Source organism: Arachis stenosperma, chromosome 1, assembly GCF_014773155.1.
Source record: "Arachis stenosperma cultivar V10309 chromosome 1, arast.V10309.gnm1.PFL2, whole genome shotgun sequence".
NCBI classification, from domain to species: domain Eukaryota; kingdom Viridiplantae; phylum Streptophyta; class Magnoliopsida; order Fabales; family Fabaceae; genus Arachis; species Arachis stenosperma.
This window is the reverse complement of record NC_080377.1, coordinates 55,034,498-55,055,584: the sequence shown is the minus strand read 5'-3', so window position 1 is coordinate 55,055,584 and position 21,087 is coordinate 55,034,498. Positions and strand designations below refer to the sequence as shown.

The 21,087-nt window shown below is 38.3% G+C and overlaps 1 non-coding gene across 1 annotated transcript; it reads left to right on the top strand.

Moving 5' to 3' along the window:
- Positions 1-7,749: 7,749 nt before the first annotated feature.
- LOC130955246 (small nucleolar RNA R71) lies at positions 7,750-7,857 on the top strand. The gene has a single exon (XR_009076681.1). It is a non-coding gene; the product is annotated as a small nucleolar RNA R71 (small nucleolar RNA).
- The last annotated feature ends 13,230 nt before the right edge of the window (positions 7,858-21,087 follow it).

Sequence of the window (21,087 nt, the reverse complement as noted above, 5' to 3'; positions counted from 1 at the left end):
TAGTTTTCAATCATACCTTTTTAATTTCTAATTTCAAAATCTTTTTCAAAAATCACTTGATTTCTTTTCCACTTTTAGTTTCGAAAATCAATTCAAGTTTTCAAAATGTTTTTAAAATCTTTTAAATTAATTTTCGAAAATCTCTTCCCCTCTTCTCACATCCTTCTATTTATGGAGTATCACCTCCTCAATGCACAATTCGAACTCGTCTCACTAAAGTTCGAATTCTTCTACCTCTTTCTTCTATTTTCTTTTCCTCTGACACCTCAAGGAATCTCTATACTGTGACATAGAGGATTCTATATTTTCTTGTTCTTTCTCTTCTCTTTCATATGAGCAGGAGCAAAGACAAAGGCATCTTGTTGTTGAAGCTGACCCTGAACCTGAAAGGGACCTTGAAGCGAAAGCTAAGAGAAGCTAAGGCACAACTCTCTGTAGAGGACCTAACAGAATCTTCAAAGAAGAAGAACCCATGGCAGCCGAGAACAACAACAATGCCAACAATGCAAGGAAGGTGCTGGGTGACTTTACTGCCCTACTCCCCGACTTCTATGGGAGAAGCATCTCTATCCCTGCCATTGGAGCAAACAACTTTGAGCTTAAGCCTCAATTAGTTTCTCTAATGCAACAGAATTGCAAGTTCCATGGACTTCCATTGAAGATCCTCATCAGTTTCTAGCTGAGTTCTTGCAAATCTGTGACACTGTCAAGACTAATGGGGTTGACTCTGAGGTCTACAGACTTATGCTATTCCCTTTTGCTGTAAGAGACAGAGCTAGAATTGGTTGGATTCACAACCTAAAGAAAGCCTGAACTCTTGGGAAACAGCTAGTCAATGCCTTCTTGGCAAAGTTCTTCCCACCTCAAAAATTGAGTAAGCTTAGAGTGGAAGTCCAAACCTTCAGACAGAAGGAAGGAGAATCCCTCTATGAAGCTTGGGAAAGATACAAACAATTAATCAGAAAGTGTCCCTCTGACATTCTTTCTGAATGGAGCATCATAGGTATTTTCTATGATGGTCTGTCTGAACTGTCCAAGATGTCTTTGCATAGCTCTGCTGGAGAATCTCTTCATCTGAAGAAGACGCCTACAGAGGCTCAAGAACTAATTGAAATGGTTGCAAATAACCATTCATGTACACTTCTGAAAGGAATCCTGTGAACAATGGGACAAATAAGAAGAAAGGAGTTCTTGAGATTGATACTCTGAATGCCATATTGGCTCAGAACAAAATATTGACTCAGCAAGTCAATTTGATTTCTCAAAGTCTGTCTAGAATGAAAAATGCACCAGTCAGTACTAAGGATGCTTCATCTGAAGAAGAAGCTTATGATCCTGAGAACCCTTCAATGGAAGAGGTGAATTACCTAGGAGAACCCTATGGAAACACCTATAATTCTTCATGGAGAAATCATCCAAATTTCTCATGGAAGGATCAACAGAGACCTCAACAAGGTTTCAACAACAATAATGGTGGAAGAAACAGGTTTAGCAATAGCAAGCCTTTTCCATCATCTTCTCAGCAACAGACAGAGAGTTCTAAGCAGAGCCACTCTGACTTGGCAACCATGGTCTCTGATCTAATCAAAACCACTCAAAGTTTCATGACTGAAACAAGGTCCTCCATTAGAAACTTGGAGGCACAAGTGGGACAGCTGAGCAAGAAAATTACTGAACTCCCGCCTAGTACTCTTCCAAGCAATACAGAAGAAAATCCAAAAGGAGAGTGCAAGGCCATCAACATGGCCGAATTTGGAGAGGAAGGAGAGGAAGTGAACGCCACTGAGGAAGACCTCATGGGCGTGCACTGACCTCCAATGAGTTTCCTAATGAGGAACCATGGGAATCTGAGGCTCAAAATGAGACCATAGAAATTCGATTGGACTTACTTCTGCCATTCATGAGCTCTAATGAGTATTCTTCCTCTGAAGAGGATGAGTATGTCGCTGAAGAGCAAGTTGCTAAATACCTTGGAGCAATCATGAAGCTAAATGACAAGTTATTTGGAAATGAGACTTGGGAGAACAAACCTCCTTTGCTCACCAAAGAACTAGATGACTTGTCTAGGCAGAAATTACCTCAAAAGAAACAAGATCCTGGGAAGTTTTCAATACCTTGTACCATAGGCATCATGACCTTCAAGAAGGCTCTGTGTGACTTAGGGTCAAGTGTAAACCTCATGCCTCTCTCTGTAATGGAGAAGCTAGGGATCTCTGAGGTACAAGCTGCAAGAATCTCACTAGAGATGGCAGACAATTCAAAGAAACAAGCTTATGGACTTGTAGAGGATGTACTGGTAAAGATTGAAGACCATTACATCCCTGCTGATTTCATAGTCCTAGAGACTGGGAAATGCATGGATGAATCCATCGTCCTTGGCAGACCCTTCCTAGCCACAGCTAAGGCTGTGATTGATGTTGACAGAGGAGAATTGATCATTCAAGTGAATGAAGAATCCTTTATGTTTAAGGCTCAAGGATATCCCTCTGTCACCATGGAGAGGAAGCATGAAGAGCTTCTCTCAAAACAGAGTCAAACAGAGCCCCCACAGTCAAACTCTAAGTTTGGTGTTGGGAGGTTCCAACATTGCTCTGAGTATCTGTGAGGCTCCATGAGAGCCCTCTGTCAAGCTACTGACATTAAAGAAGCGCTTATTGGGAGGCAACCCAATGTTATATTTTATCTATTTTCCTTTGTTATTTTATGTTTTCTGTAGGTTGATGATCATGAGAAGTCACAAAATCAATTGAAAAAGCAAAAACAGAAAGAAAAGCAGCACACCATGGAGGAGAACTTGCTGGCATTTAAACGCCAGTGAGGCTAGCAGATGGGCGTTTAACGCCCAGTCTGGCACCATTATGGGCGTTTAACGCCAGAAAGGGGCACCAGACTGGCGTTAAACGCCAGAAAAGGGCAAGCACTTGGCGTTAAACGCCAGAAATGGGCACCAGCCCGGTGTTTAACGCCAGAATTAGCTCAAAACGCATTTTTGCATGCCATTTGGTGCAGGGATGACTTTTCCTTGACACCTAAGAATCTGTGGACCCCACAGGATCCCCACCTACCCCACCACCCTCTCTCTTCTTCACCCATTCACCAATCACCTCAACCACTCTTCCCCAAAAACCCTTCACCTATCAAATCCCATCTTTCTCTTCACCACTCACATCCATCCTTCATAAAACCCCACCTACCTCACCATTTAAATTCAAACCACTTTCCCTCCCAAACCCACCCATAATGGCCGAACCCTACCCCTCTCTTCACCCCTATATAAACCCATCTTCACTCCTTCATTTTCACACACCCTAAACACTACTTCTTCCCCTTTTGGCCGAACCACAAAGCCATCTCCCTCTCCTCCATTTCTTCTTCTTCTACTCTATTCTTTCTTCTTTTGCTCGAGGACGAGCAAACCTTTAAGTTTGGTGTGGTAAAAGCATTGCTTTTTGTTTTTCCATAACCATTTATGGCATCCAAGGCCGGAGAAACCTCTAGAAAGAGGAAAGGGAAGGCAAAAGCTTCCACCTCCGAGTCATGGAAGATGGAGAGATTCATCTCAAGGGTGCATCAAGACCACTTCTATGAAGTTGTGGCCTTGAAGAAGGTGATCCCCGAGGTCCCTTTCAAACTCAAAAAGAGTGAATATCCGGAGATCCGACATGAGATTCGAAGAAGAGGTTGGGAAGTTCTCACCAATCCCATTCAACAAGTCGGAATCTTAATGGTTCAAGAGTTCTATGCCAATGCATGGATCACCAAGAGCCATGATCAAAGTGTGAACCCAAACCCAAAGAATTGGCTTACAATGGTTCGGGGAAAATACTTAGATTTTAGTCCAAAAAATGTAAGGATGGCATTCAACTTGCCCATGATGCAAGGAGATGAACATCCTTACACAAGAAGGGTCAACTTTGATCAAAGGTTGGACCAAGTCCTCACTGACATTTGTGAAGAGGGCGCCCAATGGAAGAGAGATTCAAGAGGGAAGCCGGTTCAATTGAGAAGGCATGACCTCAAGCCCGTGGCTAGAGGATGGTTGGAGTTTATCCAACGCTCAATCATTCCCACTAGCAACCGGTGCGAAGTTACTCTAGACCGGGCCATCATGATCCATAGCATCATGATTGGAGAAGAAGTAGAAGTTCATGAGGTTATAGCCCAAGAACTCTATAAGGTGGCGGACAAGTCCTCTACCTTGGCAAGGTTAGCCTTTCCTCATCTTATTTGTCACCTCTGTTATTCAGTTGGAGTGGACATAGAAGGAGACATCCTCATTGATGAGGATAAGCCCATCACTAAGAAAAGGATGGAGCAAACAAGAGACCCCTCTCATCATGAGATCCCTGAGATGCCTCAAGGGATGCACTTTCCTCCACAAGACTATTGGGAGCAACTGAACACCTCCCTAGGAGAATTAAGTTCCAACATGGGACAACTAAGGGTGGAGCACCAAGAACATTCCATCCTCCTCCATGAAATTAGAGAAGATCAAAGAATCATGAGAGAGGAGCAACAAAGACAAGGAAGAGACATTGAAGAGCTCAAGCACTCCATAAGACCTTCAAGAGGAAGAACAAGCCGCCATCACTGAGGTGGACCCGTTCTTTAATCTCCTTGTTCTTTGTTTTCTTGTTTTTCGAATTTTTATGCTTATGTTTGTCCATGTTTGTGTCTTATGATCATTAGTGTCTTAGTGTCTATGCCTTAAAGTTATGAATGTCCTATGAATCCATCACCTTTCTTAAAACAAATGTTCTTAATTGAAAAAGAGAAGAATTGCATGAATTTCAGATTTTATAACAGATTAATTATTTTGATGTGGTGGCAATACTTTTGTTTTCTGAATGTATGCTTAAACAGTGCATATGTCTTTTGAATTTGTGGTTCATGAATGTTGGCTCTTGTAAGAATGATGAAAAAGGAGACATGTTACTGAGGATCTGAAAAATCATAAAAATGATTCTTGAAGCAAGAAAAAGCAGTGAATACAAAAAAAAAACGAAAAAAAGGGAGAAAGAGAAAAAGAAAGAAAAAGAAAGAAATAAAGTTGTGATCCAAGGCAAAAAGAGTGTGCTTAAGAACCCTGGACACCTCTAATTGGGGACTTTAGCACAGCTGAGTCACAATCTGAAAAGCTTCACCCAATTATGTGTCTGTGGCATGTATGTATCCGGTGGTAATACTGGAAGACAGAGTGCTTTGGGCCACGGCCAAGACTCGTAAAGTAGCTGTGTTCAAGAATCATCATACTTAACTAGGAGAATCAATAACACTATCTGGATTCTGAGTTCCTAAAGAAGCCAATCATTCTGAATTTCAAAGGATAAAGTGAGATGCCAAAACTATTCAGAGGCAAAAAGCTAAAAGCCCCGCTCATCTAATTAATACTGATCTTCATAGATGTTTTTGGAATTCATTGCATATTCTCTTCTTTTTATCTTATTTGATTTTCAGTTGCTTGGGGACAAGCAACAATTTAAGTTTGGTGTTGTGATGAGCGGATAATTTGTACACTTTTTGGCATTGTTTTTAGTATGTTTTTAGTATGATTTAGTTAGTTTTTAGTATATTTTTATTAGTTTTTAGTTAAAATTCACTTTTCTGGACTTTACTATGAGTTTGTGTGTTTTTCTGTGATTTTAGGTATTTTCTGGCTGAAATTGAGGGACCTGAGCAAAAATCTGATTCAGAGACTGAAAAGGACTACAGATGCTGTTGGATTCTGACCTCCCTGCACTCGAAGTAGATTTTCTAGAGCTACAGAGGCCCAATTGGCGCGCTCTCAATGGCGTTGGAAAGTAGACATCCTGGGCTTTCCAGAAATATATGATAGTCCATACTTTACCCAAGATTTGATGGCCCAAATCGGCGTTCAAAGTCACCTTCAAAATTCCCAGCGTTAAACGCCGGAACTGGCACCTAAGTGGGAGTTAAACGCCCAAACTGGCACAAAAGCTGGCGTTTAACTCCAAGAAGAGTCTCTACACGAAAATGCTTCAATGCTCAGCCCAAGCACACACCAAGTGGGCCCGGAAGTGGATTTTTATGTCATTTACTCATTCTTAAGCTACTAGTTCTCTATAAATAGGACCTTTTACTATTGTATTTTCATCTTTGGATCTTAGATCATCTTCTGATCTTTGGAATCTTTTGATCTTGAGATCTTTTGATCACTTTGGGAGGCTGGCCATTCGGCCATGCCTAGACCTTGTTTCTTATGTATTTTCAACGGTGGAGTTTCTACACACCATAGATTAAGGTGTGGAGCTCTGCTGTACCTCGAGTATTAATGCAATTACTATTGTTCTTCTATTCAATTCAGCTTGTTCTTATTCCAAGATATTCATTCGCACTCAAGACTTGATGAATGTGATAATTATGTGACGCTCATCATCATTCTCACTTATGAATGCGTGCCTGACAACCACTCCCGTTCTACAAGCAAACAAGGCTTGAATGTTTATCTCTTGGATTCTTTAACCGGAATCTTCGTGGTATAAGCTAGAATTGATGGCGGCATTCAAGAGAATCCAGAAGGTCTAAACCTTGTCTGTGGTATTCTGAGTAGGATTCAATGATTGAATGACTGTGACGAGCTTCAAACTCCTGAAGGCGGGGCATTAGTGACAGACGCAAAAGAATCACTGGATTCTATTCCGGCCTGATTGAGAACCAACAGATGGATAGCCGTGCCGTGACAGGGTGCGTTGAACATTTCCACTGAGAGGATGGGAGGTAGCCACTGACAACGGTGAAACCCTTGCATACAGCTTGCCATGGAAAGGAGTAAGAAGGATTGGATGAAGACAGTAGGAAAGCAGAGAGACGGAAGGGACAAAGCATCTTCATACGCTTATCTGAAGCTCTCACCAATGATATACATAAGTATCTCTATCTTTATCTTTATGTTTTATTCATATTTCATCTATAACCATTTGAGTCTGCCTGACTAAGATTTACAAGGTGACCATAGCTTGCTTCATACCAACAATCTCCGTGGGATCGACCCTTACTCGCGTAAGGTTTATTACTTGGACGACCCAGTGCACTTGCTGGTTAGTTGTGCGAAGTTGTGTTTATGCCATGGTATTGAGCACCAAGTTTTTGGGGCCATTACTAGGGATTATTTGAGTTGTGAAAAGTAGTGATCACAATTTCGTGCACCACTAAGTCAGAGTGGCTCTACTTAGAATTCTCTGTCTGTTGCTGAGAAGATGATGGAAAAGGCTTGCCATTGCTAAACCTGTTTCTTCAACCATTATTATTGTTGAAACCTTGTTGAGGTCTCTGTTGATCCTTCCATGAGAGATTTGGATGATTTCTCCATGAAGAATTATAGGTGTTTTCATAGGGTTCTCCCATGTAATTCACCTCTTCTATTAAAGGGTTCTCAGGATCATAAGCTTCTTCTTCAGATGAAGTATCCTTAGTACTGCCTGGTGCAGCTTGCATTCCAGACAGACTTTGAGAGATCATATTGACTTGCTGAGTCAATATTTTGTTTTGAGCCAATATGGCATTCAGAGTATCAATCTCAAGAACTCCTTTCTTCTGATTCGTCCCATTGTTCACAGGATTCCTTTCAGAAGTGTACATGAATTGGTTATTTGCAACCATTTCAATGAGTTCTTGAGCTTCTGCAGGCGTCTTCTTTAGATGAAGAGATCCTCCAGCAGAGCTATCCAATGACATCTTGGACAGTTCAGACAGACCATCATAGAAGATACCTATGATGCTCCATTTAGAAAGCATGTCAGAAGGACACTTTCTGATCAATTGTTTGTATCTTTCCCAAGCTTCATAGAAGGATTCACCTTCCTTCTGTCTAAAGGTTTGGACTTCCACTCTAAGCTTACTCAATTTTTGAGGTGGAAAGAACTTTGCCAAGAAGGCATTGACTAGCTTTTCCCAAGAGTTCAGGCTTTCTTTAGGTTGTGAGTCCAACCATATCCTAGCTCTGTCTCTTACAGCAAAAGGGAATAGCATAAGTCTATAGACTTCAGGGTCAACCCCATTAGTCTTGACAGTGTCACAGATTTGCAAGAACTCAGCTAAAAACAGATGAGGATCTTCCAATGGAAGTCCATGGAACTTGCAATTCTGTTGCATTAGAGAAACTAATTGAGGCTTAAGCTCAAAGTTGTTTGCTCCAATGGCAGGGATAGAGATGCTTCTCCCATAGAAGTTGGGAGTAGGTGCAGTAAAGTCACCCAGCACCTTCCTTGCATTGTTGGCATTGTTGTTGTTTTCGGCTGCCATGTCTTCTTCTTGTTTGAAGATTTCTGTTAGGTCCTCTACAGAGAGTTGTGCCTTAGCTTCTCTTAGCTTTCGCTTCAAGGTCTTTTCAGGTTCAAGGTCAGCCTCAACAAGAATGCTTTTGTCTTTGCTCCTGCTCATATGAAAGAGAAGAGAACAAGAAATATGGAATCCTCTATGTCACAGTATAGAGATTCCTTGAGGTGTCAGGAAAAGAAAATAGAAGGGAGAGGTAGAAGAATTCGAACTTATCAAGAAAGATGGAGTTCGAATTGTGTATTAAGGAGGAGTGTTAGTCCATAAATAGAAGGATGTGAGAAGAGGGGAAGAAATTTTCGAAAATAAAGTAAAAGATTTTTAAAAACATTTTGAAAAATTGATTGATGATTTTCGAAAACTAAAAGTGGAAAAGAGATCAAGTGATTTTTGAAAAAGATTTTGAAATTAGAAATCAAAAAGATATGATTGAAAACTATTTTGAAAAAGATGTGAGAAAAATATATGATTGAAAAGATATAGTTTTAAAAAGATATGGTTGAGAAGATATGATTTGAAAAACAATTTAAAAAGATTTGATTTTAAAAATTAATGACTTGGCTAACAAGAAAAGATATGATTCAAACATTAAACCTTTCTCAACAGAAAAGGCAACATACTTGAAATGTTGAATCAAATCATTAATTGATAGCAAGTATTTTTGAAAAAGAAAGAAATTGATTTTGAAAAAGATTTGATTGAAAAGATATGATTTGAAAAAGATTTGATTTTGAAAAATTTTGAAAACCTGAAAAAATTTGAATTAAAAACAGAATCTTCCCTCTTGTGCCATCCTGGCGTTAAACGCCCAGAATAGTATCCATTCTGGCGTTTAACGCCCAAAACACTACCCTTTTGGGAGTTAAACACCCAACCAGGCACCCTGGCTGGCGTTTAAACGCCAGTTTGCCTTTTTCACTGGGCATTTTGAACGCCCAACTTTTTCTGTGTAATTCCTCTGCTGTATGTTCTGAATCTTCAATTCTCTGTATTATTGACTTGAAAAGACACAAATTAAAATTTTTTTTGGATTTTTAATAATCAAAATGTAACTAAAATCAAATAACAATGCATGCAAGACATCAAACTTAGAAGTTTGTATACCATTGACACTAACAAAATGAGAATGCATATGAAAAACAACAAAACACTCAAGACAAGAGAATTTAAAGATCAGAATAAGGAAATCATCAAGAACAACTTGAAGATTAATGAAGACACATGCATGAATTCGAAAAAATGCAAGAAGAACAGAAACATGCAATTGACACCAAACTTACAATTAGACATTAGACTCAAACAAAAAAGATAAAATATTTTTGGGTTTTATGATTTTGTAATTTTTTTGGATTTTTTTTTCGAAAATTGAATGAAAATAAGGATATCAAAATTCTTAATGAGAATTCCAGGAATCATGCAATGTTAGTCTAAAGCTTTAGTCTAAATAAATTAGACATGGCTAGCCAAGCTTCAGCAGGACATTGCATTCAAGAGCTAAATTGATGAGAATCAATCAGCTTTGGTGATAATAAGAACATCACCTTGAAACACAAGAATTCATTCTTAAGAACTCTGAAGAAAAATACCTAATCTAAGCAACAAGATGAACCGTCAGTTGTCCAAACTCAACAATCCCCGGCAACGGCGCCAAAAACTTGGTGCACAAAATTGTGACCTCTACTTTTCACAACTCAAACAATCCCCGGTAATGGCTCCAAAAACTTGGTGCTCAATACCATGGTCTAAACATAATTTCACAATTTCGCACAACTAACCAGCAAGTGCACTGGGTCGTCCAAGTAATAAACCTTACGCGAGTAAAGGTCGATCCCACGGAGATTGTTGGTATGAAGCAAGCTATGATCACCTTGTAAATCTCAGTCAAGAAAATTCAAATGGTTATAGATGATATATGAATAAAGCATAAGATAAAGATAGGGATACTTATGTGATTCATTGGTGAGAATTTCAGATAAGCGTATAGAGATGCTTTGTCCCTTCAGTCTCTCTACTTTCCTACTGTCTTCATCCAATCCTTCTTACTCCTTTCCATGGCAAGCTGTATGTTGGGCATCACCGTTGTCAGTGGCTACAGTCCCGTCCTCTCAGTGAAAATGTTCAACGCACCCTGTCACGGCATGGCTAATCATCTGTCGGTTCTCAATCAGGTTGGAATAGAATCCATTGATTCTTTTGCGTCTGTCACTAACGCCCAGCCTTCAGGAGTTTGAAGCTCGTTACAGTCATTCAATCATTGAATCCTACTTAGAATACCACAGATAAGGTTTAGACCTTCCGGATTCTCTTGAATGCCGCCATCAATTCTAGCTTATACCACGAAGATTCTGATTAAGGAATCCAAGAGATAAACATTCAAGCCTTGTTTGCTTGTAGAACGGGAGTGGTTGTCAGGCACGCGTTCATAAGTGAGAATGATGATGAGCGTCACATAATCATCACATTCATCAAGTTCTTGAGTGCGAATGAATATCTTGGAATAAGAATAAGCTGAATTGAATAGAAGAACAATAGTAATTGCATTAATACTCGAGGTACAGCAGAGCTCCACACCTTAATCTATGGTGTGTAAAAACTCCACCGTTGAAAATACATAAGAACAAGGTCTAGGCATGGCTGTGAGGCCAGCCCCCAAATGATCTAAGAACTAAACGTCCAAAGATGATCCTAAGATCTAAAGATCCAAAGATCCAAAGATGAAAATACAATAGCAAAAGGTCCTATTTGTAGAGAACTAGTAGCCTAGGGTCTACAGAAATGAGTAAATGACCTAAAAATCCACTTCCGGGACCACTTGGTGTGTGCTTGGGCTGAGCATTGAAGCTTTCATGTGTAGAGACTTTTCTTGGAGTTAAACGCCAGCTTTTGTACCAGTTTGGGCATTTAACTCCCATTCTTGTGCCAGTTCCGGCGTTTAACGCCAGGCAGTTTTGAGCTGATTTGGAACGCCAGTTTGGGCCATCAAATCTCGGGCAAAGTATGGACTATTACATTGCTGGAAAGCCCAGGATGTCTACTTTCCAACGCCGTTAAGAGCGTGCCAATTGGGCTTCTGTAGCTCCAAAAAATCCACTTCGAGTGCAGGGAGGTCAGAATCCAACAGCATCTGCAGTCCTTTTCAGTCTCTGAATCAGATTTTTGCTCAGGTCCCTCAATTCCAGCCAGAAAATACCTGAAATCACAAAAAAACACACAAACTCATAGTAAAGTCCAGAAAAGTGAATTTTAACTAAAAACTAATAAAAATATAATAAAACTAATTAAAACATACTAAAAACATACTAAAAACAATGCCAAAAAGCGTATAAATTATCCGCTCATCATCAGCCGTGTTCTAAATGATGCGCAGAAGAACTACACAACAACAGAAAAGGAATTGCTTGCAGTGGTTTACACCATTGACAAGTTTAGATCCTATTTAGTAGGATCAAAAGTGATTGTGTACACTGACCATGCTGCTCTTAAATATCTACTCACAAAGCAGAATTCAAAATCCAGCCTCATAAGATGGGTGTTGCTTCTGCAAGAGTTTAATATAGAAATAAGAGACAGAAAAGGGACAGAGAATCAAGTAGCAGATCACTTGTCCCGAATAGAACCAGTAGAAGGGACGTCCCTCCCTTTTACAGAGATCTCTGAAACCTTTTCGGATGAGCAATTTTTTGCCATTCCGGAAGCACCATGGTTTGAAGAACTTCATGATAGTGACTCTAACAAAAAGTTCATTGTTAATGGGCAAAGAGTCAAGCATTATCCTGAAGGTAATGTTGAGCAAGAATGCTCAAGACTGAGACTGGATTAAAGCTCAGTAATATTCCAGCTAAAGACAATAAAGAAGCGCTTATTGGGAGGCAACCCAATTTTTATTTATCTATATTTCTATTGTTCTCTGATGTTTTTATTAGATTTATGATCATGTGGAGTCACAAAACAATTGCAAAAATTAAAAACAGAATAAAAAATAGCAGAAAAAAAGTACACCCTGGAGGAAGAGATGTCTGGCGTTTAAACACCAGAAACGTGCATCTGTCTGGCATTTAATGCCAGAAACAAGCACCAAGCTGGCATTTAATGCCAGAAATAAGAATCAGGCTGGTGTTAAACGCCAGAAACAAGCTACATTTGGGCGTTTAACACCAGAAACAAGCAGCAGTCTGGCGTTAAACGCCAGGATTGCACTAAGAGGGCGTTCTACACGCCTAAATGGTGCAAGGATGAGAAATCCTTGACACCTCAGGATCTGTGGATCCCACAGGATCCCCACCTACCTCACCATTCAAATTCAAATTATTCCCTTCCCAAACCCACCTATTCACACACCTCCATCTCCTTCACTTCTCCTTCTACTCCCTTCTTTCTTCTTTTGCTCGAGGGCGAGCAATATTCTAAGTTTGGTGTGGTAAAAGCATATCTTTTTTGTTTGTCCATAACCATTGATGGCACCTAAGGCCAGAGAAACCTCAAGAAAGAGGAAAGGGAGGGCAATTGCTTCCACCTCTGAGTCATGGGAGATGGAGAGATTCATCTCAAGGGTCCAAAGCTCAGTAGTAGAGTATTTGACTGCACATCAAGAGGGCCCACTCATGGACCTCAACAAGAGCATGAAAAATTCGCTCATCAAGAAATCCCTGAGATACCTCAGGGGATACATTTTCCTCCACACGATTATTGGGAGCAACTAAAGATAGGAGCACCAAAATCACTAGGGATCAAGCAACAGAGGCAAGGAAGAGACATATAGGAGCTCAAAAACATAGAGGAGCTCAAGAACACCATTGGTCCTTCAAGAAAAAGGCGCCACCCTCACTAAGGTGGATTCATTCCTTAACTTTCTTGTTCTTTTCTCTCTGTTTTTCGGTTTTATGCTATATGTTTGTTTATGTTTTGAGTCTTTACTACATGATCATTAGTATTTAGTAACTATGTCTTAAGGCTATGAATAATTCCATGAATCCTTTACCTCTCTTAAATGAAAAATGTTTCTAATACAAAAGAACAAGAAGTACATGAGTTTCGAATTCATCCTTGAAATTAGTTTAATTATATTGATGTGGTGGCAATACTTTTTGTTTTCTGAATGAATGCTTGAACAGTGCATATTTTTTATCTTGTTGTTTATGAATGTTAAAATTGTTGGCTCTTGAAAGAATGATGAACAAAGAGAAATGTTATTGATAATCTGAAAAATCATGAAATTGATTCTTGAAGCAAGAAAAAGCAGTGAATAAAAAAAAGCTTGTGAAAAAAAAACAAAAGAAAAAAAATAAAAGAAAAAGTAAAAGCAAGCAGAAAAAGCCAATAGCCCTTAAAACCAAAAGGCAAGGGTAAAAAGGATCCAAGGCTTTGAGCATCAATGGATAGGAGGGCCCAAGGAAATAAATCTAGGCCTAAGTGGCTAAATCAAGCTGTCCCTAACCATGTGCTTGTGGCATGTAGGTCAAAGTGAAAAGCTTGAGACTGAGTGGTTAAAGTCGTGATCCAAAGCGAAAGAGTGTGCTTAAGAACTCTGGACACCTCTAATTGGGGACTTTAGCAAAGCTAAGTTGTAGAACCTATGCACAATTACTCAAGAGGGGGGTGAATTGAGTATTGCAACAACAATTAATCTTTTTACGAAAGTTAAAGACAATATACAAAAAGTGTTATTGTACTAGTATTTTTCCAAGAGCTTAACTCAATTGCTAAGCATTTATAAGGAGCTTTTACTTTCCAATAGGCACTAACTCAAATAAATTGATCAAGCTTTTCACCAATCGGACTTAAGCCACTCCTTAAGTACTTACGAAGCTACTTTTCGATCACAATTTATTTGCTCAAAGGTAAAAGACAATAATATTGAAGAGATGAGTTTGGAGAGATGCAAACGCTTATTTAGAGTGGTTCGGCACAATCCTTGTCCTACGTCCACTTTCTTTCTCAATCGCAATTGAGAAGTTCCACTATTGCCAAGCTTCAAGGTGCTCGCGCAAAACCTTTTACAATCGGAGTCCTTAGTTTCTAACACCTCACGGTATATGATCACCACTCGTATACTAACCCACTCCACTTAGAGATACCTTCTCTAAGATTTGCCTTGAGTACTTAGTATACCTCTTTGGTATCCTCACCGACTATAGTGTTTATAACTCTTGACTCAACCTTGGAGATCACACTCCAATTTACAAGGTGTACAAGAAAACAATTCTCAAAGAATTGTTGAGATGAAATGAGTACTCTCTAGAAGAGTGTATGATTACAAGTTTGGCACTATTGAACCAATTGATATTGCTCTCACAAATTGTGTATTATATCACCTTAAAAAAGTGTAGAATGAAAGAATATGACAAGATAGTTTCCAAATGCTCAAAATTAGTGAAATAAGGCTTCAATCCATCTATTTATAGATTCCCCAAACTTTAGAAACGTTGGGGAATTAATGGGATGAAGCCTTTATGTCAAAACTAGCCGTTTTTTATGTTTTTGAATTATTTGCATCGATGCATAACACTTTGCATCGATGCAAATGTGTCTTTGACGCTGAAATTTGAATTTTCAGCTAGGTTGCATCGATGCAAACATCTTTGCATCGATGCAACAAGTCGTTGCATGCTTTGCATCGATGCAAGATGAGTGTGCATCGATGCAAACCTTAAAGAATGGCTTAAAATCACTTCAAAATGCTTAGGATTGATCTCAAACTTGTTGGAGTCAATTCCTATGCTTTTGTACCTTTGAAAACAAGTTTTTAAACCTTTTGGCTAGCATCGAATTGCAAGATGTGCATCAAAACATTTTGTGAGTGTGTGTTGAGAGATTTAGCAATTGGTTCTTAACAAGAAGTTACCTAAGTCCTAAGACACTATACTTGTCTTCAAATGTTGTGGACTTGAGTTTCTTGTTGTTGTTGTGTTGCTTTCAACTCTTCATGCTTGTTCATTCAAGTTGTTTGTTGGTTTGTCTTTTCATCTCGTTTGTTGGTTTGTCATTCATCAAAACCTACGAATACAAACTTCGCATACAAGCAACATGATTTACAATTTCCCCCTTTTTGATAATGACAAACCAATTTTGAGGATATGTATTTATAAATGATTTTGAAAGCAACAATAATGCACTTTGTTTTATAGAAAGCTTTGGAGAAGACTTTAAAAAATTTTTTTGCAAGAGTTCCCCCTAAATATGTGCATTTGTTCCTTTAAAGGGCGTTTATCAAAGAAAACGATTTAGATATCAAAGTTTTTGCTTAGCGGAAGTCTTTTTGAAATCATTGTTTCGCAAACTTATTTCTTCTTTTCAAATCCTCAAAAAAGTTCAAAACTTCAAATATTCTCAAACTTTTCTTCCTTTTTCAAAAGTTCAAAACTTCAAATATCCTCAAACTTTTCTTCCCCCTTTTGACATTATCAAAAAAAAGGGAGTTTGAAATGTGTCATAGAAGCATGCATAATTCCCCCTAAAATATATCAAGGCATGCACATTAACTTAAAATAGGGGTACCAAGCCTATTTTGAGTTATTCACCAAATAAGCATACAATCATTAATCATTAAACAAAATTATGAAGGAAATATCAAAGTATTTGAACCATAATAAAAATCCTTAACTTACTAGGAGTTAGTTTAACAATTCATATAATCAAATAAGCATAAAGCAATAAAAAGTGACTTGATGAAGAGGAGACAATCAATCTTGGTCTTCATCATCATCAGTATCCTCTTCATATGGTAGGTGGATGTCGAAATGCTCATATAAGTCATCAATACGACGATCCAAGCGACCCGTGCGATGATCTACACGAGAAACACGATGATTAAGTGCTTCAAGTTGCCTACCATGCTCTACTTCAATCCTTTGGATGTTTTGGTTGATGGATTGTAATTCTCTCATTACATCAACCAAGGAGGGTGGTTCTTGAGCTTGAGGTGCTTCTGGAGGAGCTTGCTCTTGAGGATCTTGTTCATCAACATTTCTTCTTCCCATTTTATTGAGAAGATGAGTGTTGATACAAGATTGAGGTGGTACTTCCTTGGCAATCTCATTTGATACATCAATACCAACATAATCAAAGACTTTAGACCATAGGCAAAGGAATCCTAATCCACCATTCCTATCCTTCATCTTGAGCCTAATCATATGTTGTACTATAAAGTATGGCCAATTAATCTTAATCCCATTTATCATAGCCCACATGACAATCAAATCTTCATCATTTACATTCGCATGCCCGGATATTCTAGGTTGCAATACATAGGTGACTAGATATAACAAAGTTCTATGTTCCGCACTCATTGAATTGCAACTAATTTTGGAGTGAGCTCCTTGTACAAGGTTTAACAGATGCATGGCATTTTCCTTTGAATAACCCCATTCATCAATTGGGGTTTTACCACCTTGAAACACGTCACCTTGATTTGGTAACTCCCAAATGGTGGCTAACTCATCACCATCTAGCCTATAATCCTTTCTTCCTATCTTGAAGAATAATGTGAAATTTGATTCATCTTCCTCATCAATCTCAATCATGAGTGTACTATAGGCTATGGCAACTAAATCCGGATAATATTTACTCTTAATTTGAACAAAATCCATGAGGCCTTGTTGAACTAAAATAGCCTTAAGAGTATCAAACTTATGAATGACAAGAAGGGTCGGATCCAAATACCTCGGAGGAATTTCCTTTCTTCCGGCGAGCCTTGCCTCATAGAATTGAAGATCTTCATTAGAAGCAAAGTACCTTGCCAAAGGATGATTATTTGGAGGTGGAACCACACTGGAAGAGCCTTTTGACTTCTTCATGGTTCTCTTGATTCTAGGCATTGTTGATGATTTTGTTTTATGGGTTTTGTAGAGGAGAATGTGGGGACTTCAAATATGTAGTTTGTTTGTAGTGGGTATCAAAGTTTTGTGAGTTGTATGAAGGTATATGTGAGCTTGTTTTGGAGGTTATGGAGGTTTGAATGTGGGGATATGAGTTGTGAGGTTGAAGATGATGAAAAAGTGGGGTTTTGTTGCTCAAAAATGCTAAATTCACGTGTTTTTGTGCAATTTGGTCGAGTTTACATCGATGCAATAGGCTTTGCATCGATGCACATAGCACGTCGTGTGCTTTGCATCGATGCAAAGCTTGGTTGCATCGATGCAACATACATCATTTTGCCCAAAATCACCAAATTTTCATCCTTTGGTGGTTCTTTCTTCAATCCTTTGAGTTTTATCATGTATATACTCACTTAAATCATTATAAACTTCAATTTGTTGATCCTCCATTGTTTATAATCTTCAAATTCTTCAATCTACCTCAAGATTAATCACTCATTCATCAACTCATAAACCTACAAAACAATGGCTAATTGGATATCTCCAATGCTTAAGTTAGTAAGAGATACAAAAGAAAAAAAAATAATAATATGAATACAATGAATTCAAACAAATCATATTAGATTAGAATCCAAGATACCAAGTTCATTTCGGATGTTAAAAAAACTTTCTTTACATAAAGGTTTAGTGAAGATGTCCGCTAGTTGTTTACTAGTTTCGACAAATTCAATAACCACATCACCCTTTTCAACATGGTCTCTTATGAAGTGATGTCTAATCTCAATATGCTTGGTTCTTGAATGTTGAACCGGATTCTTGGTTAAATTTATTGCACTAGTATTATCACATTTGATAGGAATGTGATCAAGCATGAGTCCATAGTCCATAAGTTGTTGTTTCATCCATAAAATTTGGGCGCAACAACTACCGGCGGCTACATACTCGGCTTCGGCGGTAGACAAGGCTACACTTACTTGTTTCTTACTATGCCATGAAACAAGAGAGTTTCCTAGCAAGTGACAAGTGCCGCTAGTGCTTTTCCTATCCAATTTGCACCCGGCAAAATCGGAATCGGAATAACCAATCAAGTCACAAGTGGATCCTTTCGGATACCACAATCCAACATTTAATGTTCCTATGAGATACTTCATAATCCTTTTTACCGCACTTAAGTGAGATTCCTTAGGATTAGCTTGGTATCTCGCACACATGCATACACTAAACATGATATCTGGCCTACTTGCCATTAGATAAAGTAATGATCCTATCATGCCTCTATACTTCTTTACATCTATGCTTTTACCTTGTTCATCTTTGTCAAGGTAGCAAGTAGTGCTCATTGGTGTGTCCATTGCCTTAGCATTGTCCATTCCAAATCTTTTGAGCAGTTCCTTGCAATATTTGGTTTGGCTAACGAAAGTTCCTTCTTTTCCTTGTTTGATTTGCAGACCAAGGAAGAAGTTGAGTTCGCCCATCATAGACATTTCAAATTCACTTTGCATGAGGTTTGAGAAAAACTTGCAAAGTTAGTTGAACCAAATATTATGTCATCGACATAAACTTGTACCAAAAGGATATTTTTGTTTTCAATCAAGATAAATAAAGTTGTATCAACCTTCCCTCTTCTAAAACCCTTTTCTATTAAAAACTTGCTCAAACGTTCATACCAAGCTCTTGGAGCTTGTTTAAGACCATAAAGAGCTTTCTTGAGTTTAAAAACATGATTAGGATTTTCATAATCCTCAAAACCGGGAGGTTGTTCAACATATACTTCTTCTTTAATGAAACCATTAAGAAAGGCACTCTTAACATCCATTTGATAAAGTTTGAAGTTATAAGAGGATGCAAAAGCAAGTAACATCCTAATTGCTTCTAATCTACCTACGGGAGCATAAGTTTCGTCATAATCAATGCCTTCCTCTTGATTATAACCTTTAGCTACTAATCTAGCTTTGTTTCTAACAATTGTACCATTTTCATCGAGTTTATTTCTAAAAACCCATTTTGTTCCTACAATTGTTTGATTACTTGGTTTAGGCACCAATTCCCAAACGTCATTTCGTTTGAATTGGTTAAGCTCCTCTTGCATTGCCATAGCCCAATGTTCATCATCAATTGCAGACTCAATGGTAGATGGTTCAATTTAAGAAACAAAAGCACTATATGCAAATAAATTTCTAAAAGTGGATCGAGTTGTTACCCCTTTCGAAACATCACCAATGACGTTGTCTAGAGGATGATCCTTTGAAGTACGCCAATCCTTTGGAAGTGCATTTATTTGTGCTTGTGATGGTTCAATTTCTTCAACTTGAACACTATCCTTTGTTGAGCTTGTAGAGGCTTCATTTAAATCTTTTTCTTTGTCTTCACCATTCAAATTTAGTGAATCAAAGTTTTCTATATTTTCATCAAAATCTTTTCTAGCACAACAACGGTTAGTTTCATCAAAAGCGACATGAATACTTTCTTCCATAGTCATGATGCATTTATTATATACTCTAAAAGCTTTGCTAGTTAAAGAGTAGCCTAAGAAGATTCCTTCATCAGCCTTAGCATCAAATTTGCCTAAGTTATCTTTTCCATTATTTAGAATAAAGCATTTACAACCAAAGACGTGAAGGTGGGAAATATTTGGCTTTCTTCCTTTGTACAATTCGTACGGTGTTTTCTTAAGAATAGGTCGAATGATAATCCTATTCATAACATAACACGCGGTACTGACCGCATCCGCCCAAAAGTACTTAGGAATATTAGCCTCATTGAGCATAGTTCTTGCCATTTCTTCTAAATGACGATTTTTCCTTTCAACCACACCATTTTGTTGTGGTGTTCTAGGAGAGGAAAAATTATGCTCAATGCCATTTTCTTCACAAAAAGTTTCAAAAAGATTGTTTTCAAATTCTCCACCATGATCACTTCTAATAGATGATATATGCAAATTCTTTTCATTTTGAATAACTTTGGCTAATCTTTTGAATGCTCGAAATGCATCACTCTTGTTTGCTAGGAACAAGGTCCATGTAAATCGAGAGTAATCATCAACAATAACTAAAGCATAGTAATTGCCACCAAAGCTCATAGTTCTAGAAGGACCAAATAAATCCATGTGCAAAAGTTGTAATGGCCTTGTTGTTGAAACAATGTTTTTGGATTTAAAAGAGGCCTTTACTTGTTTTCCCTTTTGACATGCGTCGCAAAGGACGTCTTTTTCAAAGCGTAGCTTTGGTAAGCCAATTACTAACTCTTTAGAGAACAACTTGTTAAGATGGTCCATGTTAGCATGAGCTACTCTACGATGCCATAACCAAGTTTCATCATTTTTACTAACAAGGCATTTCACATCATTTGAGAAAACTTCATTTAGATTAATCATGTATACATTGTCAACACGGTGCCCAATTAGCACAATTTCATTAGTGTCTTGCCTTTTTATCAAACAACATTTTGAATCAAAGGTGACTAAGTTTCCTTTGTCACAAAGTTGGCTAACACTAATGAGATTATGTTTGAGACCTTTGACAAGTATAACATTATCTATGAAAGTGGAAGGATTTTTACCAACTTTTCCAACGCCGATTACTTTGCCGGTGTTGTTGTCTCCATAGATCACGTTTCCTCCGTTTGTAGGCTCTATTGCGGTGAACTTTGATTCATCGCCGGTCATGTGTTTGGAGCATCCACTATCAACATACCAATTTGTATCCTTAGCTCCAACACGTACCTACAAAATAATTAAAATTGGGATTTAGGTACCCAAGTGAATTTGGGTCCTTGATGGTTAGTATGAGCATAATGCCCATAAGGTGCCCATCTCGTATCTTGACTACGAAAGTTTATATGTTTAATTCTAGTAAAGCATACGGGTGCTATATGACCTACTTTATTACAATAATGACATATGACATTTGGATTATGCATCCTATGCATGTTTCTAAATGGTTGCCTAGGTTGTTTCCTAAATGCAACATCTTTTGATCTA